General features: G+C 40.4%; 1 pseudogene; it reads right to left on the reverse strand.

The window, feature by feature from the left end:
* Positions 1-766: 766 nt before the first annotated feature.
* Positions 767-1,266, reverse strand: LOC127185494 (peptidyl-prolyl cis-trans isomerase A-like; annotated as a pseudogene).
* Between the last annotated feature and the right edge of the window lie 4,334 nt (positions 1,267-5,600).

Here is a 5,600-nt window from a genome sequence, read left to right on the forward strand (position 1 = left end):
ATAATCAGACGCACCTAGTGGTGACTTATTTTTAACTAAAACTGTGCACTCTGAATTGAACCAAAGCAAAATCAAAGACACAAACTGCTTGAACACATAGTCTATATAAGCCTTTGTTTGGCTTAGAGTGATGGAAAATATATATGAGAAAATATATTTCTTTCACAATATGGGTTATTTTGCATAATATAATCATTTCAATGTCTTCTCATTTTCTTTCAAGTGGCAACATTATATTCTTCATTGTGGCTAACTAATTCTGTGTTATGCACTCATACAACTTTAGTTACCCATTCACATTTTACGGTTGCTGAGGCTAATTCTGTAACATGGCATTTAGCCATAGCATCATAATATACATGGGTATTTAGGTATATTTGTAGTATGCTATGTTACTTTGAGTATATTTTCAGAAGTGGTGTACATGAGTCATTTGGTACTTTGTACTACTTAGAAAATAATTATACTTATCCATAGTGGCTAGACTAATTTTCATTATTACCACCACCACTGTTTAAGGGCTCAGTTTTTCTCACTTTCTTGCTAGTTAGTGTATCTGTAATTTTTCCTATTTACTTTTTATTCATAATCATAAACTTAACTCTGCAATCCAGATAAACTTGGAGGGGAATGAAGAGAATCTGGAACCCAAAGAACTTCAGTGAGGGCAGAGATTACAGGGTGCTGGGAGAAGATGGGGTGGGGCCATTCTCCTGAGTTACAGAAGGAATGTTCTGGTGGTTAAGATGCCCACAAGTCAAAAGAATTAATGTTGTCCACAGTCGGAAATGGGGATCTTTTGGCTGGTCTTGCCATTCCTGAACCCAAAGCGCTCCATGGATTTTACGATGTTCCTGCCTTCTTTCACCTTCCCAAAGACCACATGCTTGCCATCCAGCCTCTCAGTCTTTGCAGTGCAGATAAAAAACTGTAAACCATTTGTGTTTGGTCCAGCATTTGCCATGGTGCCAAGATGCCAGGACCTGTATGCTTCAGGATGAAATTCTCATCCTCAAATTTCTCCCCAAAAATGGACCTGCTGCCAGTGCCATTATGGCATGTGAAATCACCACTCTGGTACATGAATCATGGAATAATTCTGTGAAATGAGGAACCCTTATATCCAAATCCTTTCTCTCCAGTGCTCAGAGCATGAAAGTTTTCTCCTGTCTTTGGAACTTTGGCTGCAAAGATCTCGAAGGAGATGTAGCCCAAAAGCTCGCCATCTACCGTGATGTCAAAGATCATGGTGGGGTTGACCATGGCTGCAGCAAGCGATGAGAGGGGACAGCAGCATCTGCAAAGCCTGTCTCTGTAATTTTTACAGGATAATAATTATGACTGGTGTGCAATAGAATCTCAATGCACTTATTTATCATTTTCTGTTAGTTAAAGATGCTTAATATTGTATGGTTTCAGCTTCTTTGTCAAGAATCAAATGTCCCTAGGTGTGTGGGTTTATTTATGGGTCTTCAATTATATTCCATTGATCAACCTGTCTGTTTTTATGGCAGTACGATTGGGAATGCTTCTAACTCAAGACACAGTATACCATTCCAGGGCATATTCCAAAAGATGCTCTATTATACCACGAGGACACTTGCTCAACTATGTTCATAGCAGTGTTATGTCCCTGAACTGAAACATGGATAATGAAAATGCTGTACATTTACACAATGGACTACTACTCAGCTATTAAAAAAGACATCATGCAATATGCATGGAAATGGATGGAACTAGAAAAGATCACCATGAATGAGGTAATCCAGACCCAGAAAGACAAGCATGATATGTACTCACTTACAAATTGGTATTAACCATAAAATACAGAATAAACATGCTACAATTCACAGACCCAAAGAAGATAAGGAGGGAACAATGGAGAATCCTTGAATCTCATTCCAAAGGTGAAATAAATAAGGCATCTGATATAGATGGATGGAGGGAACTGGGTGAGAGAGGGGGTAGGGAGGGGAATGGTGTGGAAATCAGGTGTGGAAGAGTGGGGGGAGGGCAGAATTGAGAGAGAGTATGGAAATCAGTGGGAGGCATCTCTGGGATGAACTGGAAACCTGGAATGGGGGAGGCTCCAGGGAATCTATGGGGGTGACCCTAGCTGAGACTCCTAGCAGTGGGAGTTAAGGAAGCTGAAGTTGACAGCTCTTGTAGCTAGGTGGGACTTCCAGTGGAGAGAGCAAGTCATCAACCCACTCATAAAACATTCGACCCAAAATTTGTCTTGCCTACAAGAAGTGTGGGGATGAAGATGGAGTGGAGATTGAGAGAATGGCAGACCAATGACTAGTCCAACTTGAGAACCACCTGATGGGGGAGAGCAAACCCCTGACACTATTAATGATACTATGCTATGCTTACAGACAGAAGCCAAGTCTTCTGAGAGGCTTTATCCAGAAGCTGATGGAAATAAATGCAGAGACTCACAGTCAAACAATAGTTAGAGGACAGGGAGTCTTGTGGAAAAAGGGCAGGAAGAATTGAGGGAGCTGGAGGGGTGAAGGACAGCACAAGAAAACCTACGCAGTATACTAACTGGGTCCATAGGGGCTCACAGAGACTGAACCACCAACCAGAAAGCATTCATGGACTGGACCTAGGCCCCTTCCAAATATGTAGTAAATGTGCAGTTTGGTCATTGTATGGGTCCCCTAACAATTGAAGTAGGGCTATCTCTGACTCTGTTGCTTGTCTTTGGATCCCTTTCCCCTGCCTGGGATGCCTTGTCTGGCCTCAGTGGGAGAGGATGTGCTTAATCCTGATGTTATTTTATGTGCTAGGGTAGGTGGGTACCAATGCGGGGGCCTTCTCTTGTCTGAGAAAGGGAAAACGGCCCACTAGAAGGAAGGATATGAGTGTGGGACTTGGAGCAGAGGGGGAAGGGGCTGCAATCAGCCTGTAAAGTGATTAAATAAATATATTAATAAAAAAGCAAAATACTGAGTCTCAGCATCTGATTAGATCAGCTGCTGGATGGGGCCTCTCAGGGAATGGTCAAATTAGGCTCCTGTCTGTAAACATAGCAAAGTATCCTTAATGGTGTTAGGGTAGAGCACTGAGAGTTCTGTAGGAAAGTGAGAGGGAAGGACATAAAGACCCAGAGGGTACAAGAATGATACGAGAAGACCAACAGAGTCAACTAACATAGACCCATGAGGCCTTACAGAGATGGAAGAACCAACCAAAAAGCATGCATAGGCTGGACCTAGGCCCCATATATCTTTATCTATACCTATACTATTTCTATATCTACCTATATAAATACCTATATCTATATCTATGTTTATATCTGATGGGCACTTTGATCTTCACATGGGTCTCCTAATTAGTTAAACAGGTGATCTATGACATGGACTCTGTTGCCTTTTTTGATCACTTTGTCCTAACCTTGCTGCCTTGCCTGGCCACAGTGGAAGAGGATGAACTCAGTCATGATGCGATTTGATGTGCTGGGGTGGGTTGGATGGGGCGTGTCCTGTTTTCAGAAGAGAAGGGGGGAGAGGGAATAAAGGGAAGAGGGTGGGAGGAAGGGACCATGAAAAAGAAGGGAGGGGGCTATGATTGAGATGTAAAGTGAATATATAAATTAAAATAAATTTAGGAAAAAGAAAAAAACTTTAAAAACATCTTTTTTCATATTCACTGGTTATTTATATATTACACTTTGAGAATTTTTTAACTTTTTGCTTGGGTTTTGTTTGAGCTTTTTAAGGTTGTAAGTTTTTGCATGTTAATATTCTGTCAGGCTTATAGGTGGCACAGATTTTTATCTTATTTTGTATGTTGGTTTTACTCTTTGGTTTCTTTCATTTTGCAGAAGCATTTTTTTCTGCAATCTAATTTGTCAGACCTTTAGATTGTTTCCTGGTTGAAGTAGTTTTTCCTCCCAATGTACTTACTTCTTGTAATTTTCCTTACTACCTTCCTCTATCAGTTCTAGAATTTTAGGTCTCATATTAAGGCCTTTGATTCATTTTACATTTTTTTTTACACAGAGCAAAAAGATCTAGTTTCGTACTTCCATATGTAGAAATCTTGATTTTCAGTGTCACTTTTTAAAAAGAGTGTTTGTGGCTTTGTCAAAAATCAAATGGGCACACCAGTATATGCTTATTCCTGGTTCTTTGATTTTTTGTTTGTTTTTTGGTCTATATATCTGTTTATGTGCAAATAAAATGATTTGTAATATCAAATCTCTGTGTCACACTGTGAAATCATGTAGTGTAATGCCTCTAGCACTTTACCTTTTATTAGTGACTACATTGGTAGCACAGTTTTTGTCCTTCAATTTGAATTTTAAAGTTGTGTTTTTTTCTTACAGTGAAGAAACTCAGTAGAATTTTGTCTAAGATTGCATCATATCAGTACATCCCTTTGGCCTATATTGCCATTGTACTACTAATACTAATTCTGCTGATGTGTTGATTCATTGAATATATATGGACATTTTAGTAGTATGTTGTCCAATTCTCTATGGATTTGCATAATTTCTGTAGACTTTTTGTGGGTCTTATACTGTGTCTCATTAATTGTTGGTGAGTTTGAAAAAATTTTAGGCTTGAAAATTCAGTAATTACAATTTTTAAGGCTTCTTTTTGATAGTTTCCTGTCTAAGTTGTTACTTTGGGGGACTGTCATAGAAGCCTTCTATATATTCCTTTCTCAACTGTGAGTCAGAATTCATCAACAACAATGAAAAAGAAACATCTTTGTCCTTTATAGTGAAAAGTAGTTCAGTTCATGATTGTCCACATATTATCTTGTGACAGTATATACATATAATGGACATCCACCTTGCCTCTGGCATCAACACATGCCATAGACTCCAGTGACAGTACAAGCCAGGTATACCAACATGTTCTCTGGTGGCAGCCTGGCCCATCAATATCAACAGAGCCTCAGGCAGCATCAATCATAGACCATTGTCATCCACATGGCCTTTGGTGGTAACACAGGTCAAGAACATCAATATGCCCTCTGCTCTCTTCCAGCTACAGCAGGACCAGAGACGTAGACATGGCTCCTGGTAGCACTATGGACCAAAGACGTCAACGTGACCTCTGGTGGGTGGCAGCATAAGCTACTTACATCTTCATATCCCCCAGGGGTATCATGGACCATGGACATTAACATTGCCTCATGCTGTGCTGGCAGAGACCACCATGGACATCTGCATTGCCTTCAGTGTTAACAGGGATCACACTGGCCACATACTCTGCAATAGGACCACAGACCCAGACATGGCCCCTGGCAGCAGTACCGCCTAGGAACACCAACATGGTTCAGCCCTTCTTCACTGTGTAAGCACCACTCCCATCCTTCATCTTTCCAACCTTCCATTGCAAATTCAGTTACCACAATGGCACTGTAAACTTCAGTGTCTCACTCAATATATATTTTTTCCCACACAGCTCTATATGCACATACTAATTTCCATGAGTCATTGGCCTGGCTCAAGGATTCTGATCTCTGAACCACCATTAATAACAGACCATCACCAACACTTCTTTGATCACATCCATGCTTCAGGTTTTTATCTTCAGTGGCAGTGATGTGCTACCAGATCTGGTTTGGCAGTACCAACT

The sequence above is a fragment of the Acomys russatus genome, chromosome X (assembly GCF_903995435.1).
Source record: "Acomys russatus chromosome X, mAcoRus1.1, whole genome shotgun sequence".
NCBI classification, from domain to species: Eukaryota; Metazoa; Chordata; class Mammalia; order Rodentia; family Muridae; genus Acomys; species Acomys russatus.